This window comes from Perognathus longimembris, chromosome 1 (genome assembly GCF_023159225.1).
Source record: "Perognathus longimembris pacificus isolate PPM17 chromosome 1, ASM2315922v1, whole genome shotgun sequence".
Classification (NCBI taxonomy): Eukaryota; Metazoa; Chordata; class Mammalia; order Rodentia; family Heteromyidae; genus Perognathus; species Perognathus longimembris.
In genome coordinates, this window is record NC_063161.1 from 32,959,037 (window position 1) to 32,979,795 (window position 20,759).

Consider the following 20,759-nt stretch of genomic DNA (forward strand, 5'->3'; position numbering starts at 1 on the left):
TATATATATGCGAAGGCATAAGTCCTCCGAACAACTAAACGTACATTGCCAAATTGTGTGAAGCCTCTAAAGTACACATAGGAACATGAAGATAGAAATCTGATGTTAGACAATGCAGTGAACAGATGTTTTGCCATACAATAATATATTCCATTGAGAACATCTGAAAGGAAAAAATGGACAGGTCTCTTTATTTGTCTTTTACTTATATAATAGCAACATTGCCATCAATTGTAACCGCCCTTTAAATAGTTTATTTATCTAATCTTTAAACCTTAGTAGTGTTCGGATGTAGTAACTTTTGTTTGCAAAATGTAGCTAAGTATATGTTTGGGCTGAGACCACAGGTTTCAATGTTCTAATAATCTGCAATGCCTTTCTTATTGAAAGACAAGTCCAAAGTGTTACTCATTTGTTGTGTGTATCACTGACATGTAAATTCCACTAGCTGTGGCACCTATAAGAAGGACATCTTTCTTGCTTGAAAAGAAATTCTCTCCTAATCACAAAGACAGATCAAGCAATTAGCAAGTTCTGTGGAGTCAGCAAGAGCTAGTGATGAACTTTGAAATTTACGCAGAAGACTTACAGAGCACACAGAAGAAATATGGTAACATTATTTGTGTTAAATACAGAGTAGCCTTTAATCAACATAAAGTGGACTTTCTGAGATGTTATTGCATTAACTCTCATGCTACCAATAAACTTTCAAATAATCTAAATTTTAAGTTATTTATATAAATGTGACTCAAAATTTTCATGCGAGATGAAAAAACAAGTAAATAACTAACCTCATATCATTTACACAGTTGAAAATTAATTTATAGTTGAAAATTTGAATTTATCTTTTTTTTTTTTTTTTTTTTTTTTTTTTTTTTTGGCCAGTCCTGGGCCTTGGACTCAGGGCCTGAGCACTGTCCCTGGCTTCTTCCCGCTCAAGGCTAGCACTCTGCCACTTGAGCCACAGCGCGGCTTCTGGCCGTTTTCTGTATATGTGGTGCTGGGGAATCGAACCTAGGGCCTCGTGTATCCGAGGCAGGCACTCTTGCCACTAGGCTATATCCCCAGCCCCTGAATTTATCTTTTATTTTTTCACAAAGCCTTTTGTCTTGGTGTCCCTTGTATAAATACCAATGAAATATTCATAGTTTTATTCGATGTATATTGGTGACCACAAGTTTATTTGGAATGTGTTTACTGTTATATCTTTGGCATCTTCAATTTTTCTACAACTTGTAAAATGACAGGGACTGGAGGCATGAATCAAATGCTATAGATCCAACAACCATGGGTGGACAAACTAAGGAAGAGCATGAGACCCTGAATTTAAGCCTCAAGACAAGCACAAACAACAAATAATACATTTCATTTCTTTCCATTGGCAAAAATGACAAGTTGAAAATAATTATTTTTAAAATGTAGACAAAAATAACTATGTTCAGCCTTGCTGTTAGAGATATGAATCATTTCAACATTTGAAGGACCTTTTATCAATATCTTTCAAAAGGTAAAATATTATGTTTTCTCCACTGCTTATGTTTTTTCTGTTGCTAAAAAAAATCTATCTCATTCTGTCCTTTTCATTTTCTCTTCCTGATTGTGGTCAGGCTGCCTGAGTAGAGCAGATTTGAGCTGTAATGATGAAAACATCTATAGAGAGGCTCCACCTTGGACAGCATTGTAAAGCTGCCCTGTTCATCTTTGCCTTTCTGCCTCTGAGTTCCTTGTGCAGTGAGAATACATTCCTAGCCACTGAGTTCATGACATGCAGGTTTTCTCCAGTAGGGCTATTCTCTCTGGTTTTCACTGGGAGGCACAGTGCTTATTACACTTTCACGCTACACATGATTCAATGGAGCTGCATTTGTTTATGTCCTTTGCCTAGATTGATCAATAAGTTAGTGAAAATGTCTGCAAAGCAAATAACATTTTCTTATCTGTCATGGTAGATAGAGAGAATATATGACTTTGTAAAATAAATAGGTTGTAAAAGAAAAGTATTTTGTTCTTTAGAAGTAAGAGTATGAAACTGTCTTTCACTTGATTTTCCTAAGTCTTTGAACAATTCATGATTTTTAGAACTGGTTTTGCATTTCTGTTGCTTTTTCCTCCTAGTTATTTCAAGTTGTTATGTCCAATCTGCGGAAAAAAGAAACTGCTATTAAGATGTCATGGTTCCTTGTTGTCAGTGTTACTTATCATATAGATTCTCCATTATGGGCAGTAATTATTATAAAATGATAAAAGCCTAGAAATCTATAGCTGTTTAAATCATTTTTATGAGAGGTACATTATAAAAACATTAATGCAAATCTAATCAAAGCAAGTTTGGATGCCTTTCTGCATATCTGGACTTTACTATTCTAAGTATCTTTCCAACTGTGAAAAAATTGCTATACAGAGCAAAATTTCTAATAAAAAATGTATCTTTGGTTGTTAGAATATGTGTTTCAATTACATTGGCACTGGATTTCAATTTCCTAAAATGTCATATCTTCTCTATTTTCAGCTGGAAACAGTCATACCCAATTTCTTCTTGATATTAAACATGATTCATTTTATTTCCTGTATACCCCCCATGCATATATGGATGCATGCATGCATGCATGAAGGATTGAATAAAATTTTATGACTTGCTTGCCTTTAAACATTCATCTCTCCTATTTCCACAACCACTCTCAAAATTCAACTTATAAATCTTTCCTCAAAAATGTAAATGCTTGCAAAGACTTAAAATATAAAGGGAAAATAAAATTGTGGGGAGTATGCTCATGAAACAAATATAAGCACCAATGATAAGTCATGGATGAGAGTGCTCAGATTTGTTTCTGATATGCTCACATACCATTTCACCAGCTGATATTGAGGCTGACATTCAGATGTTTATTTTTAAGATAGTCACTAGACACAGAATTTTTCTGATATAAGAATAGTATGTTGTTTGTTCCAACCAGTATGGGTACAGTTCCTTAACATCTTCTCAGGTAGAATGTTGACCTCCAAGTCAACAGGATCTGTGCATAAGAAGTTTCTGTACCATGACAGCAGCTGGAGTTTCAGAGATCATGAGAAACACACATGGCTCCTTCTTCCACAGAACATCTTGACCATGTGGCTCAGAAGGAAGACAGATATTCCTTGCATTTTGCTGCACTTCTCTTTCTTATTAGCCAGAACAGAGATTTCTAGCTCATAACCCAGTGCATTCCTGAGTTATGGAGGCAAATGTAAGATGGAAAACTCAGTATGAACTGCCAGAAACAGGGATGATTCAAAGGTTATGATCAAATGGATCTAATGATCCATTAGAAGCTGATCTCTGGATTTCTTCTACAAAAGAAAAAAGAATAACCATTTTACTTGATCTGTGTTTAAGAATTTTCTCTTAAGGTATTCTGTAACATACCTTAAAGTAACAAGGTGATCTGATAATCAGTTCAGTTAATTCTGTATAACAGAATTCTTTAATTGAGATGCAAAAATCATGATGTCTATGACAAACTCCACAGAATATTTAAGAATGAAGAGCTCTATTGCTAAAACCAATGATTGTAAATATTCACAATAATATTATAAGTAATACATAATAACAATAATAATGTAAATACAAGTAGCAGTAATAACAATAAGAATGTAAACACTTATTATTTTCAAGGCTCTCTGCTGTGGTTTTACAGATTCACCTGTTTAGCATTCATTATACTCTTTGAAGTAGCTACTTCCATAATTTCTTAAGTTATCATTGAAGGAACTAAGATTCAGAGAGCCTGTTTGGTTGTTTTTGTTTTTTGTCAGTCATGGGGCTTGAACTCTGGGCCTAGGCACTGCCCCTGAGCTCTTCAGCTCATGGCTAGCACTCTACCACTTTGAGCCACAGCGCCACTTCCAGCCTGCCTGTTTTGCCAATGGGTGATAGTTACTTAATAAATGGTTTATCAGGATTTGAAGGCAGGCAATTGAGCTTTGGTGATTATATTACAAAATAAATAGCATTTAGATACTGCTATTGGCACGCTCATCAATTCTTGAAAAGCACCTGTGTTAATTATTATATTGCTTCACTTTAACTATTTCTTTAGAGGTCTTACTAAAGCTGAAATAAAGGACACTTAGTTGAAGAGTGAGTGGTATCAGAAGTGTTTGGCTGGAGATAACACTGGCATTTAAGATTTCAGAAGTGGTTCAAGTTCAAAGGACTTTGAAGAGCCAGTGTCCATTGCTAGTCTGGCTGGAGATATGTGAGAGTAAGCAAGGTAAAGAAAAACCAATTAAAATGTAAGGTTATCGTGCAGATTAAACCTAGATCATGAAATTTTTCATGATTAACCACATCTTGGTAACTATTTTTTCTTCAATATTGGTTCTAAATCCTTTCAGGAACACAGATCATCTCATTTTTCCATATCCATAGAGACAGCCATTGTCCTAACATAACAGAAGTCTGTACTTAAAAGTCTCCACTTTCCATCTCCCTCTGTTAAACATTAAAAGTTATATTTGATTTTAAAATGTTATATTAAGCTGGTCACTAGTGTATCATGCCTGTAATCCTAGCTATTCAGGAGAAGGAGATATGAGGATTATAGTTAAAATCCAGCCCAGTGAGACACTAATCTCCAATTAACCACTAGAAAATTGGAAGTGGTACTTTGGCCCAAAGTAGTAGAGCACTAGCTTTGAGCTAAAAAAGCTCAGGGACAGCACCCAACCTTTGAGTTCAAACCCCATGACTGATGCTCTACCCTTCCCATAAAACATTATATTAAGCTGTTCTTGTCCTCCTCAAAATATTTCTAAACATGCATTGAAATATGTTGCAGTAAAAGTAAAAGCTCAAAAAAAAAATAACGAGGAGCTAAGAGTGAATATACCTCATTCTCTTTTCTTTTTGTGAATGTATAGAAATTTAATAAGGAAGGCTGCTGAAATTAAGAAGGGAGGAGGAACATGAAGGAGAATGATGGAGGGGTGAGGTTGATGGGGTAAACTATATGTACTCACGGTAAACTCCCCTTGTCAGTTAACAGACTTCAATAAACATCTTTCTTTAAGAAGACTTGCTTTATGTAAGAAAATAATTGGCATATTTCTTTGAATTATCCTATGAATCATCAGTTTAAAACAATGGTTAAATAAAATAATTACGTAATTATAAACAAAGAAAAGTAAATGATATAGTAGGAAATTGGTCTAAGAGGTAAAAGGTAGGCTATGTTAACTTAGAATGAGTTCTTTTCAGGTAAGCAGAGTGTAGAACATTAGAGCTCCAATTTGTCTAACAAATAACAGAAATGTGTAGGAAAGGTTCATTATTCTTTGTAATGGTGTAATTTATTCAGTGCTCATTGACTCAGAGTAGGCTTGAGACAAATCAGTGTTACATAAGTTGTTCTTTTGTTCTATCTAACAGTGGAAGCCATTTGCTTTTTATTTTAACTGAGTTGACTATGAATGACTTGCATAATTTCAACCAATTGATTTGGTTATTGCATAGATGATGAATAAACTATAATTCACTTATGAGAGTTAATTATAATGCAAAATTTATAAATAAAGGAAAAGATTCAGGTTCTGACTGCATATACTTTGTCTATTCCTAAAGAAGTTTGGATAATATGAACAGAAAGAATAATGGTTTTTACATCAGTAAAACAAGAGTTTTGGAAATACCTGAACAAGTATGAATAATAGACAGATAGCTCTAGATTATCTTAAAAATTCCAGTAATATTTTACTGACAAAGCACTGACTAACTTATTTATAATTATCATATTTAGTTGAATTATTGATTTAATAGAAATGATACATTGTACATTGCTTTTTTCTTAATTTTTGGTTTCATTTATAACAATTTTAAATTATTTAATTGCAATAATATCTTTATAAATTATATTATTAAATTTTGATCAAGCTTTACTTTTCTCCTATCTCATATCAGCCATTCATTATTTCTGCTTGTTAGACTCCATAAATCTCTTTGTGCTCTTTTGCTCACTCTTTCCTTCTCTTTCTCTTACACACACAGACACACACACACTTGCCAGACCTTTGTACTAAGTACTAACAGTTAATTCTTCCTTCTTGCTTGACTGTATCAGTCTAAACTAATGATTTTACTTAGAATTACAAACATACTCATTGAACTCATGTTTAAAAATAAATAAAAGAACCATAAATTTTATTAATCATAAAGAAAATGTGAAATTTTATATTTCTTACTTATGTTTAGGGCATAGAGAGTGAATGGAATTCATTTCCTAGACATAAAACTCATTAAATATATATATGTGCATATATATACATGCATATATATATATAAATATCGAATGTTTCCTATATTCAACATTTGGGTTCCATCGTCGCAAAATGATTACTTATTACTATAAGTTTCTGAAGATACACATTTTTTTGTGTGTATGTGAGCTTCACCTCTTACATCTGACTCTCCACCCATCTTCTAAAACCTCAGTGCACTGCTTGAGGTATTCTCATGTGTGTGTTCAGTCATGCTTTCCAAAGTGGTGCATCCTTTATTTTATTTTTCTTCTCCCTTTGATTTCTAAAATCCTTTACGCAGTGACTTTCTTACTACTTACTATTCATCTTCCTTAGATTTTTTTAAAAAACAAGAATACATTAAAATATTAATTGGGATATTTCTCCCAATAGGTGTGCTTTCTACCAGATATGATTTTTTAGTGTCTGTATTCTCTCATAATCTCTACCTAGAGTCCACTATTGCCATTCAATTCAAATGCACTATGGAACTCAAAGAAAAGAAGGAAGGAAAGAAAGAGTAAAATAAAAAGGCAAACCAATGCAGCAGCAATACTTACAAAACTATATGGTGTAAACCAACTGTACAACCCATGGGGGGGAAGGGAAATGGAGAGACTGGGAGGTGGGGGAAAAATGAAGGAGGAATTAACAAGTTAGACAAGAAATGTACTCACTTGGCTGGGAATATGGCCTACTGGCAAGAATGCTTGCTTCGTATACATGAAGCCCTGGGTTCGATTCCCCAGCACCACATACATAGAAAACAGCCAGAAATGGCCCTGTGGTTCGAATGGCAGAGTGGTAGCCTTGAGAAAAAAAAAAAAAGAAATGTACTCGCTGCCTTATGTATGAAACTGTAACCCCTCCATACATCATTTTAACAATAAAGCAATGAAAAAAAATAAAAGAGAATGAATGAAGTTTTCAAATTATCATTCACAAGTAATCTCAGCACATGGAAACTGAAACTGGAGGAATTTCCATTTTGAAGCTACTTTCGGCTGCATAACAACGTAATGAGATTCTGTCAGAAAGAAAAAAAATAAAGAATTCAAACTTTTTTAAGGGCTATGAACATATTTCAGTGGTAGAGTACTTGTCTGGCACATTTATGGCCATTGATTCAATCCCTCAACATTGTGGAAATAAACATACAAATAAATAAACACAATTTGTTAGAAAGATTAACATGTAAATATTGAGTTAGGCAGCTTGAAAACAAATCTTGAGTTGATGTAAGCTAGTTCATAATTTTGATACTTTCATTCCCTATATTTGTGCCATAATCCCAATTACAAATATTTTCTCTTGAACTTTATTTTACATAATAAAGAAGTGAGCCAGGTGTCTTTACCTCACACCCTAGTCCTAGATACTCAGGAGGGTGAGAACTGTTAAAACAGGATTCAGAGGCAGCCTTGGCCTGACCATAACAGCCATGGCTACTAAGAATGAGAGCTGTAAGCCTTAGAATGGACATAAATTAAATAAAATAAATGTAAAACATAGTAATTGAAGAGGGGATTTGCTACAATGAAACGGCGATTCCCCCCCCCCCCCCCCCCAAGGGAGCGGATTCCTGGTTCCCTCAAGAGTCCACTACAGAGTCTCCAGCTACAAGATGATAAAAAGATGGATTTATTGGGGAAGTAAAAAGTGGACAAAAAGTGAACTGATGAGCCTTGGTCGCAGCCCAGACTTGGGAGCCAGAACGGCGCCCACGTGTGGCCTTCCAGCCTGGTTATAAGGCAAACACCACAGTCAAACTTGCCACACACAGGTGGCCAATGAGGATACAACACTTACAGAGCATGCTAGGCCACACACAGGTGGCCAATAGTTACAGTCTGTCTCATAGTATCTGTTTGGACCAACCTATCATTCTAGTTAGAATTGGCACAAGGATTTGATGTCAGGTGGATGCACCTACTCATGTGAGGGCACAGGTTCCCTTGAACCTCCCAGGCCTCAGGTGGTCAATTTACATAACTTATCGTAATAAAGTAGAGCTTCCCTGGATAGGATGGGGGAGATATTAGTGAAGATGGAGTTGGCTTCTGCTGTAATCTGAGCTGGAGTCAATCTGACACCCCTCCACAGTCAATGATGGCGCTGGCCAGATCTGACCTCCTTATTACAGTAATGAAGAAAACCATCACACAAATATGATATCAAAGGAAACCATTCACAGTACGTTCTCCATGGACAATTCAAAATATATAATAGTAAATTAAGTCTTCAAGAAATATTGAAATGGATAGAAACATTAGCAACAACAACAAAAAAGACAGGAAAAGAGAAGAAAAGTTTAATTCAGTTTCCTAAATTCATGTAACACTGAACTACTAAACCTTTTAAATCTACCTCCTTTTTCAAATATACACAATCAATGAAAGTTTAGTCAAATGATTATAATTTTGATGTTGTGAGTGTGCAAACGTGTGTGTGTGCTCATGTGTGTTTGTGCACACGAGGAATTATGTATGCTGATTTGGGGGTTTGAACTCAGAGACTTGTGCTTTCACATAGCTTTTTTGCTTAAGGCTGCTGCTCTTATCTTTTGAGCCATGGCTCCAACTCCTACTTTCTGTTGGTAAATTGAGAGAAGAGTCTCACAGACTTCTGTCTGGGCTGGCTTTGAACTATGATTTTCAGATCACCACCTCCTGAGAAGCTGATATTACAGGTATGAGCCACCAGCACCAGGCCTTCCAATTTTGCATTTGATTCCACTTAAAATTTCCTTAGGCACAATTTTTTTTAATTTTAACTACATTCTGCTGTTGGCTTTTCTAATATTTCTTGCAACTATAATTTTCTTGGCTTTAAATTGCTGTCCCTATTATCATTCCTTTATGTCCTTCTATTTTTACTAATTTTAATGTAGTTTGGTTTTAATAAAGAAAATCTGTAGTAGTTCCCTATTGTTTTAAAGTACAAACTTCACAACCAGGTTGCCTTACACTTTTTGCTTGGATCTCATCCATTGGTAGTTGTACTTCTAGATTTGTAAGGGTCTGATTTAATATTTGTTCCCATAAAATAATTACTAACTTCCAGTTTTATTCTTAAAATTGCTCACATTTAGTTCAATAACATTCAGACTTAGTATATGCATAACCTTATGTTTCCAGTAAATTACATCAGCACTGTCCAAAATCAAGCTTTATTATATTCTATTTCTATTTCTCTGTTTTAAATGTATTTCTATCTATCAAAACTCCATTAACCTTGAAGGGTACTAAAAATGTCCATGCCATATGATTTCCAATCCTTTTGGTCCCATATAGCTTATGTGGATACTTTGTTAATATCTCTCAGAAAATTTTATTTCCTAAAGTTTAGTCTAGGCATCTTGTAGTGTGAAAGTTACTGGTAATATGCTTTTTGAGACAGGGATGGTCACCAGTCTCCGTTTTTGTTGCTTCATGTTTGCCAGGAAATAAACAGGCTCTTCCCCCACACTGTCCTGCTGTCCTCATTTTCAGTCCTCCCTGGGTCAAGAATCAATAGCTCTAGGAACTTTGGACTGATATCTCACAAACCACAAGCCAATATAGTAATTTTCCCTTTAACTTGCATATATCAATCATTCTGTCATAACTGTGAGTATGGTAATCAAAATAGGTTTCATCTCTTGGCTGAAAGAAATAACTTTATGATTCATTCAATATTTTAAATGAAAGCCTATTCATATTGTTTCCATAATTAAGATCTTTGAGGATATCCTCTATCACCAACTGCAATCTAAATGTCACATATAACACAAAGGACAAACTTTCTAGAAGACTGCCTAACTTCCATCTTCAGCATTACCCACCACATCACATGTCTTCAAGTAACTCCAAAACATGTATGGTCCTTAGATTAAGACACGTTCTTTATTTCTTTTTACATATTTGGTGCTTTGTTTTGCCTTTATTTTCCACATATAACACCCTTGTATAGAGAATAACTTCTATTAATTGGGTGTATGCATATGATAGTAAGTTAAAAAAAACCTTTTTATTGTCAAACTGATGTACAGAGAGGTTTCAGTTTCATACATTAGACATTGGATACATTTCTTGTACTCCTTGTTACCTCCTCCCTCATTCCCCCCCTTTCCCCTCCCCGTTGCCCTCTCCCCCAATGAGTTGTTCAGTTGGTTTACACCAAACAGTTTTGCAAGTATTGCTTTTGTAGTCGTTTGTCTTTTTATTCTGAGTCTCTCAATTTTGGTATTCCCTTTCATTTTCCTAGTTCTAATACCAGTATGCACAGTTTCCAGTGTACTCAGATAAGATACAGTGATAGTGCAGGTACAACCACAGGAAGGGGATACAAGAAGATCATCAACAGTAGAAGCTACGGTTTCACATGGCATGTTGAAAGTAATTACAACAGTGATATAACAGCTCTACATCACTGGCCATAAAAGAAATACAAAATCACTAGCCATAAAAGAAATGCAAATCAAGTGAGTCAAATTAATAGCTAATATTTAAAAGTAAGAAAGAAGAAGGAAAATGTAAAAGATTTTAAAAAGATTAGAGAATAGAAGACAGAGAAGGGGAGAAAGTAAATCAATAGTCTGTCTATTCACCCAGTAAATGGCTTTGCTAAAGGACTCAGATTTACATAAATACTTGCCTGAAGAGGTGATTGAACAATCAATCAGCAGAGAAAACTGTGATCTGCAATATATCTCCATACTAATAATTTAGATCATCTGAATCAGAGTCATTTTTTTCATGCTTTTGGACATGAAGAAACTATTCCTCTTGCAGCACAGATCCAATACTTAAATATGACCTTTCAATTCATTATATAAAGCTAGGCTCTAGTTTTCATAGTACTGTTTTAAAGATTTTTTTATATCACCTATTGAGCCATCATAGAACAAAATTCAACAACCTATATCTTTAGAATTACATCCTGGACCATGTATTCTTAGACTGTGTTTTGTTTATGATTGATGAATAAAAATATTCTGTCACTGATGAGTCTTAACAGACTTCAAGAATGTCCTATTCTAGTATTGTAAGATTCCATTCTAAAACCAACTGGATCTACTGGTTGACAGTATAGGAAGTTGCTGAGATTTGAAATTTAAAAAGTGGAGAAATATAAATATAAAAAACAATGTTACACATTGGTACGATGACTAAGTAAAACCATGTATATATATGTATATGTATACATATACATATATACATATACATATATATACATATAAAATATATGTGGACAAAAAGTCCTACATATATTGTTTATGTATGCTTAGAAAACAGATACTCTACAATATTGAATCCATTTCTGGTTGCAAAGTATCAACTTTTGGAGGAAAGTAAAATAATTGAATGTTTTAAAAAAGTTTAACGAACAGGCTTTGTGTTTGAGTCAAAATTATCTCTTTTTCTGCTGCCATTTTTGACAGCCTCCTCAGAAAATCTAGGCTGGGAAAGTAAAATCGGAAGTAGAACTTATAGCTCACTGTGGATAGCCTTATTAAATCATATTGCTAGCTGACAGCCAGTAAGTTTCGCTACCCCACATAATAAGGAAATAGCACATGGGAGAATTTTTGTTGCATAATCCTGACAAGCTGTTTTCCAGGACAACTGAAGACAAACCCGACCTCAGGTGGAAGGTCTATATACCCTTTGTGCTCTGCACCTCCCATTGAAGACCCAGAACTCTTCATCCTTCTTGCTAGGCAAACTCCCTGCTGTGAGTTTATTTTCAGTCATTATATTTCTTAGGCTGTTGGAGTTTAACAACATAAACTAATTTCAATTTCTGTAGCACAAACCTCTCTAAGTGTGAAAGGAGACTTTAAGTGACTTACAAGACATGTTTGAATTTTGTACATAAGATTGTATATTTAAAACCTCTACAATATGTTAGCCATTGCCATGTTTTAAGTCGATAACTTATCAGTTGTGTTCCAAATTACTGAATGATATCAAAATAAGAAACAAAATGGCTAAAGGTTGAGTTCCTCATATATAAAAAAAGCTAAATTATGATTTTCTTTTCTTTTTCATTATTTTTAAGTAGTGTACAAGGAGTTGCTATCTAACAAAGTAGTTTATGAATAGTTATTTTCATAATTAGAAGTAAGATGATGCAGTCAGCCAAATATGTAAAATGGAGAAATTAGTGACAAAATTATTTATAATAGTTCAGTGCTTTTAATGTTGTATGTATTTCAAAATATATATTTTGATTACTGAAGTAAATATATTCCTATAAATCAGAAAATATTTGCTAATTAAATATTATAAAATTAAAGTAGCATTACTAATATGCATGTTGAGTATTAAACATAATTAGTGATCGAGAGCATGTAAAATATCTTTAGATGAATGACTTGTAGATCAAAGTGCAGTTTTCTAATATTGTCAGTTACTGAGTCACATTTAAAATTCACAAGGCCTTTGAAAACATAGTGAGTTTCTAGTACACCATTCCATACATTTTATAAAGATAAATATTTGGTATGATGGAACTAGGCAAGAAACAGCAAAATGCCCTAATTAAATTAGTGTAGAAATATTTGGTTCTTGAGAAGTAGTATTGTGTGGGAAATTATGAGTATAAGTGAGGCATTCAGAAAATCTGTGGTTGATCATGCAGGCAGAAATATGAGAACTAACATGGAAATTAATCTTTGTTATATATGTTACAGTGAGTAATAATTACTGTCCCATCCAGCCAACTAAGAAGCAGTACTGGCTACCCATGTGACGATGAGCCTGAGTTGTTTTGGTAACTTGAAGAGAAGACAATGTTATGGGTTCTTTTATGGACTTCAGCTTTGCTTTCTCACCTGCTCATGAGGAGTAACAATGAGCATTGCTGTGGTAGGGAAAAGTCTGACTGGAATTTGCATAGCAGAGAGCAGGAAGGACATTATAAAATGCCTTTCTCAAAGAAGGGCACCTTTTTGGAAGTACTGAGAACACAAATATTGACCATAAATCTGGGTTATACTGAGAGATCTAAACATACATTTCTCCCATAAACACTCATTTTACAAATTTTCTCTTTGAATTTTCTGTCCATTACGTTAAATTATTTGTTCCTGTTGATATTTTCTACATGTAATCTTCTAGTGAAAGAAGAGACGCATCACCTCTAAAAGGATGGCTTTGCTTTTGCATCTAATGTAATGCATCACCGTGAATGGTTCTGCTACTGTAGAGCTATCCACTGGCATCTGTGAGAACAGTGTATTTGTTTTCTTTTTTTGTTATGTTTTTGTCCTCTCATCTCAGACAGTCAGAGGGAAATGTGGCAGAGATTGCTAATTAATCATAAAACCACATTCTTTCCTTCATACATTTACACATACATATATTTACACATATTTTGTTCAGCCTTCCTTAAGGTTAGAGGCAAGTGAGTGAATGCTGGTGAATGGATGTAGATAAAACAGATGGATGTGCTACTGCCAAACTCTATAAATTTCTTTATGCTGGTTTCTGGTTTGATTTTTGTTAGCCAATCTGGAATGTTTATTTTCCTCTGATTTGTTTGTGCATTTCCTTATGGATAAATATATATATTTAGTCTTCAAATATAGGACCTAATATCCTTTCTAACAACCTGCCTCTGATTCTGGTAGGAAAAAAAAAATTTAACAACAATATCTCAAAAGTAGTTAGCTTTGTAATGATCACAACGCATAGTATTCTCTGTAGCAATAATTTTAAGATCTCATATTTAGATATTCTTTTGCCTTTCTACTAGCAAGGTTTTGATTTGTTTGTTTGTTTTTGCAGTCCTCAGGTTTAAAATCTGGTCATGGGCTCAATCCCTGAGATTCCTTTGCTCAAGGTGAGCACTCTACCACTTGAACCACAGTGCAAATTTGGCTTTTTTGAGTAGTTTACTGGAGATAAGAGTCTCACAGTTTCCTGCATGGGCTGGCTTCAAACTGCATTTCTCATATCTCAATCTCCTGAGTAGCTAAGATTACAGGTGTGAGCCACTAGTGCCCAGCTTATTGATTCTTTCTGTAATCAAATGTACATAAATACAAAAAAATAAAATTCAAATAACTTATGCCACAACATTTACTTAAACAGAAACTGATAGTGGAAGGGAAATAGGATTTTCATATTGTTACTACTAAACATTTCATATTGTTACTAAACATTTGTTTCATATTGTTACTAAACATTTGTATTTGCTTTTAGAATTAAGGTTGAGCAAGAAAGAAATTTAACAAAGACTAGATAGGACTGAAGAATCAAAAGAAGAAAAGATAATAGCAAGTTAGGATGTGGTATGAAAACATGCCAACATTATATTTGAAGAAGAGATATTCCAGTGCAAAGTCTAGAAGCTTTGTGCAGTTTTTTAGTTCTTGAGCTGGGTTATTTGGAGCTAAAACTAAAAAACAAAAATGGATTAAAAGAATAAGATATATATTGTTTTGTATAGAAAGAAAAGAAAGGCATTTTTGGAATATGGCTGACTTAAGTGCCCTTAGACACTTCCAGCAGCTTAGACATTAATAGAGAGTAGAAGAGGGTAGATGGGGAGTAAATTAAAGTTTATATATGAATTAGATATAGGGAAGGAAGAGTAGGTGTGAGTAACTAGCATGAGATTGGCTTTCTGGGTCACAGAGGGGGTCGTGACCATGTGCCCATTCCTGCGTAACTCCCATTTTAATTTGTCTTTTACTCAGTCTCTGTGTGAGTTTGTTCTTCTTCCCTTCCAAATGACAAACTGAACATACCATCTTGCATACATTATACATCAAAACAGTGTTTGGGGTTGCAACTACTGCACTTTTCATTGCAAGGTGTAGGTAGATAAAATAATGGATTATTCTGCAATTGTCTTTTTTAAATTTAAATTGTAATCTAAGCATTTAAGCACAAAGATTAGAAGCATTATTAAAATATATAAATAGTTCTACAAAATGAAGCAGAGCACAATACTTGCTTTTCATCATAATAAGAAAGACATATTTTGCTTAAACATCTCTAAACTATCACAAAGATTAAATAAGGAAATATGTACCCATACTTGTAACTGTCTTTGATGCCTAACAATATTTCCCTAAATGATACGGGGTTGCCTGTTCTTAATGTTACCATCGCTTACAGGAGGCAAAGAAACCTTTTGGAGACAAATTTTCCTTGGGGATAGAATGGTTGATCTGAGTACATCCTGTTGTTCGTTCAACAGCTTCTTTTGGGCTATGTTTGAAACAGAAAAAAGGCTGTAGAAAAGTCTTTGAAACCTTAGAACATTGAGCTTTAGCATTTATTCTAGAAGAATATGACATAAAGAGAAAGTAGGCCTTTTCCTCACTTACAGGTTGGGACACTGCCTGATTATAATGAGTTCTAGAGAGCAAAGCACCCCTTTAATACCACAAATTTCCTTGAATCAGTGATGGGTTGGCGTATCAGAGTTAGGGGACAGCAGTTTATATGGACAGCAGGGAGTTGAGGCAGATCAGGAAGCATGTCTAACACTTCCAGGGAGCCACACAGCAAAGCTCCCAACACATCCCACATAGAGCCTTGAAAGAAAATCATCCTCAAAGCAGAAAACATAGGAGAAGTAAATAGAATACATCTTTTGGTAATGGAGACATCCTGCAATACACATACACTACACACATACATGACCTCAGTACCTTTCCACATATGGCAGGCTTTCCCGGGAAAGCAATGGATTCCTGTGATAAGGCTCTAGGGACGGAGTTACATTGGTTAAATCCTAAACTATGCAGCTAATTATCTCCCCTTAGATGCCAATAAAGTCACCCATAAGTCAGTTATTCGTTGTTAATATACAGCTACACTGAAACACATAAAAGCATTCTTTAAAAGAAACAGGACAATGTCATATAGTTTGATGTATATTCTGCTTATTGAAAAATAATATCAGAAAAGTTGGTCAATAGATGATGTTTAATAACTAAAGGATTCTATAGACATTAAATTATTTTATTAAATTATTTGGTGATATTATTTTATACCTATATTTACCTCAGTCTCCACTGAACTTGTATAAATTAAATAGTGCATCTTATATCTGTTTTAACTTTAATTGTTATTATAAAGGTGATGTACAAAGAGGTCAGTTTCTTAAGTCAGGTAATGGTACATTTCTTTTTGCTCAATGTCTCATCTTCTGTTATAACTTAAGAGCATTTAACATATCTATTTATATGTATAAATGCATATTTCCATCTAAAGTTTATGAGTAGAGAGTTCAGCAACGTTGCTTCAAAGTTGGCTAGAAGGTGCAATTCTGGAAAGAATTGGGCTCTTCTGAGGCGTGACAGAGAGAGATGGGGTCAGGAACTGTTTCTTATGACGTAGGAGAGTATAAAGAATGGCTTTTGATCCCCAAGTCCAAAAATAGCAAGAAGCAGGTATTGGGAAGAGCTAAGCTCTCAGAAATTCATGAACCATCTGGAGCAACCACCATTCAGGTGTATGAGTGCCAAGACTTCCTGATCCTTAAATGGCCTAAATGGTTGGGGGGGGGGGGAGAACCAACTAAATATTCCTCCCTCTATTTTTCCCTTCAACCACTAATGAGAATACAACAATGGCCACCAATTTTGCAACTTCCATCTCAGACTTTTCAATTATTAATTGATACATTCACATTTATGTTTAATTTAGTTGAAATGTGTGCTCTGAATTAGTGTTCAAATTCTTTACTATAATGCAAAACTCCCTCTTACGTTTCCCAGTGAAGACAAGGGTTACAAAGGTAATTGAGTTTGCAACTTCAAGCAATCACATCAGCTGACCCCACCAGTATTCTAGCTGCCTTCTGGTTTCTTCCAAGAGAATTTCTGAAAAGGAAAATTGCCTTTTCCCAAAGTGCTGCATTCCTAACTTAGACAACAACCTCCCTGTGGATCTTTATACCTCCTACACAGGCTTCATTTCTACTCTCTCTGAAACATCCAATTAAATTTCCTATCACTTGTAAACCTGGACCAAGATGCGTAACAAGAAGAAAAGCATATTTTTTTCTTGAAATGTGAAAGCTACTTTCAATCCCTGAGACCAACATTTCAAAGCTTCTTAGAAGAGAGGAGGGAAAAATTTAGTTTTCATACCCCTGGAGTCTCCTCTGATGCTGAATTAGTGATAGCAATCAACAGCATGGTAAATTACCCTGTGACAAATGGAAATTACTTAAAGCAGAGTAAGGAGGAAATTACCACCTCCTGCCATTTTCAGCCCTAATTCCTTCCAGCACTGACTAATAACCATGTGCCCTCCTCGGGAGCAATAATCAGCTCATCTCCAAATTCCTCCAATAGAAGAATGAAGCAGGAGAGGTGGCAGCTGTCACATGTCCCTGAACTGTCTTTTAGCCTCTAAGAAAATGCTAATGTTTCCTTTGTGATCTCAAGAAAACAGGCTCATTCTTAGGTTGGCACTATAGTTGTAATAGAATTTTTAGATATTGTTTAAAGCTACATTCCCTCTTCCTTTTATGAGTCTTTGTGACATGCAGAATCATATTGGTTCTCCTCAAAGATGTTCCATGTCTTCGTTTCCAAAGGAAAATTCACAGTAGTTGTGATCAAGCTAAGTCCTTGACAGTAAGCCCAACTCTAACGTAGGCTTTTAAAATTTGTTATTATTAAATAATTGTACCAAGAGGTCATAATTCCATAACTCAACTTATGAGTTGCTTCTTCTTTCATCCTCTCCACTTTTCTTCTTCCTGACACTAACCACAAATGACACAGTTTGGCTTTCACATAGTATACACAGAATACAGTGACTGTATTTCCTCACCCTTCCTCTTGCCATTCCTCTGTCCTCCACTTCTTGCCCCTCTTAAAAACATGTTTTCATTTCTGAGTAGTAAACCCTAGTAATAAAACCTCCTTTAGTCAGTTCGTATGTAGATGCATATGCTATCCTGTTATATAAAGTATGCATGTTACCATGCCTAGCTGTATCCACTCCATATTTTTATGTCCCTGGTTCTGTATAACACTATGGTCTCTAATTGCCAGCAGAAGAATTAAAGAGTCATCTAGATAAGGAGGCCCTTGATTCTCGCACCAGTCTTCAGTTAATGAGTTTTATTTATGGGCCTTCTGACATGATTTGGGGTAGGGTAATCACAGTTTCAAAGCCAAGGAGAATCATTTCAGTGATCGTTTCATAATTTCATGATTTTAAATGGTTTAATAATAGTCTCCTTGAATCCCATCATCTTCCATATGTCTCTGGATATAAGCAATAACCTGGGCTCTGAGAATGGGTTATTGTGTGACCCAGGTACACTCACTCCTCACCTTACAGTTACAATTTCTACTTGAGTGTCATATGCTTAAACCTCCATGAGATAAGAAATATCTGAGCTAGGAGTCACATCCCATGATTTCACGTTGTCTTGACTCTTTAATTTCGATGAGTCAAAAAAAATCTGGCTCGGGGCTGGGGATATGGCCTAGTGGCAAGAGAGCTTGCCTCATATACATGAGGCCCTGGGTTCGATTCCCCAGCACCACATATACAGAAAATGGCCAGAAGTGGCGCTGTGGCTCAAGTGACAGAGTGCTAGCCTTGAGCAAAAGGAAGCCAGGGACAGAGCTCAGGCCCTGAGTCCAAGGCCCAGGACTGGCCAAAAAAAAAAAAAAAAAAAAAAAATCTGGTTCGTAATATAACTGAATATGCTAAGAATGGAAGATAATCTCCCCAGGCTATAGGCTTTCTCCATCTGTCCACTTCACTCAGAGAGCAATGGGCTGCTTTCCTTGGGATAGGGTAGAACACACAAGGTGGAGTGGAGCCAGGATGACTTCTCCAGAACTTTAGGCTAATTCTTTTCACAAAGGACAAGACCTGCTATATTATTATCAAGCATGGCTGGGAAGAGGGAGGCCAGGGTTCTATAAAAACTGTACAAGTCACATATCAATGCCCAGTTCTACATTGAGATCCTGATTTATTGCTACCAGCCATGAGGTTAAGGGCAAACCAATTTTCTTGGAGCATTAGGTCTTTTGTCTGACATAACAGGGAGAATCAAGTCATCAATTCATACTTAGTGGACCAGATCCTATTCCATGAGTCATGTATTCTAGGCTTATACTCTAAGTGGACCTGATTTGAACAAGAATGAGAAAAATCATTAAATTTACACATTTATGTAAATGTTTATGTTTGTTTTGCCATTGGAATTACCTAAGGAAACAACTCCTAATGATTTTTCCTGTGACACTCCAAGGTCAATCAATCCATACACATAACATATACAGAATTAGATTATTAACAAAGCAGAAATTTACAACTGAAATACCAAGCTAAGAAAGGCTCAGTAACAAACAGTACAAGAAATGTACCCAATGCCTAACATATGAAACTGTAACCTCTCTGTACATCACTGAGACAATAAATAAGAAAAAACTCAGAAAAAAAAAAGAAATGTACTCAGGCCTAACGTATGAAACTGTAACCTCTCTGTACATGACTTTGACAATAAAAAAAAAAGCTACTGGTATGAAACTTTTCAAATCTGTTTTTTTTAAATGATATAACATTTCAAAATAATCTCTTTATAATCATTAAATAGTTATACATTTCTGTTTATAAGCCAATGCCTTTTGATCAATATCACCTTTTTCATCATTCAACCCAACCCTTCCTACCCAACTTCATACAATACACAATTTTCATACAACCTCATTTGCATTTTATTGTGTATCTATAAATTGGATCTGACTTCCACATAAGGGAAAAATCATGTGTCTTTTGTCTCACTAGGCCTGACTGACTTGCCTTACCATAATTTTTTTCAGGTCCATCAATATCCTTGCAAATAATGTATTATTTCCTAACAATACTCCTTTCTAATAGAGGAGTAGAATTCTATTGTGTATTTAATAGCACATTTTCTTGAGCCATTTGTCCATTGAAAGCATCTGGGCTGTTTCCATAGCATGACTAAAATTATGTAGTCAGAGTAAAACCATTCTTTCTCTAAAGAATGTAACTAAGAGGAATTCCCACACATTTTTTTAAAGTACAGACTAATGTTGATCTGAGATACATAGTTTTTGAGTTGTAGAAACAAGTCTCTCATTAAATTGTTTCTGTGAACGTTACTTATATAGGTCAAAATCTTAAAATCTCTAAAGTGTTCTTATCAACATTTTATGATAATAAAGATAATTGTTAAGCAACAACTGACTAAAATTTAGCCTTTGGAAAGGATACAAGCTCATCAGTTAAGGTTTAGCAGACTTTATTAACATTCATGTAGAAGTGAGGTGCTAGTGGAACACATCTATAATCCTACCTTCTCAGGATGGTAGATAGGAGAACTGTAGTTTGAAGCTAGCCTAAGTAGGAAAGGTTATAAGACACTTATTAACAATAAATGACCAAAAAAAAGCCGGAAGTGATGTAGTGGCTCCGCTGGTGAAAGGCTAGCCTTGAGTGAAAAAGTTAAGAAACTGTGCCCTGTCCCTGAGTTCAAGT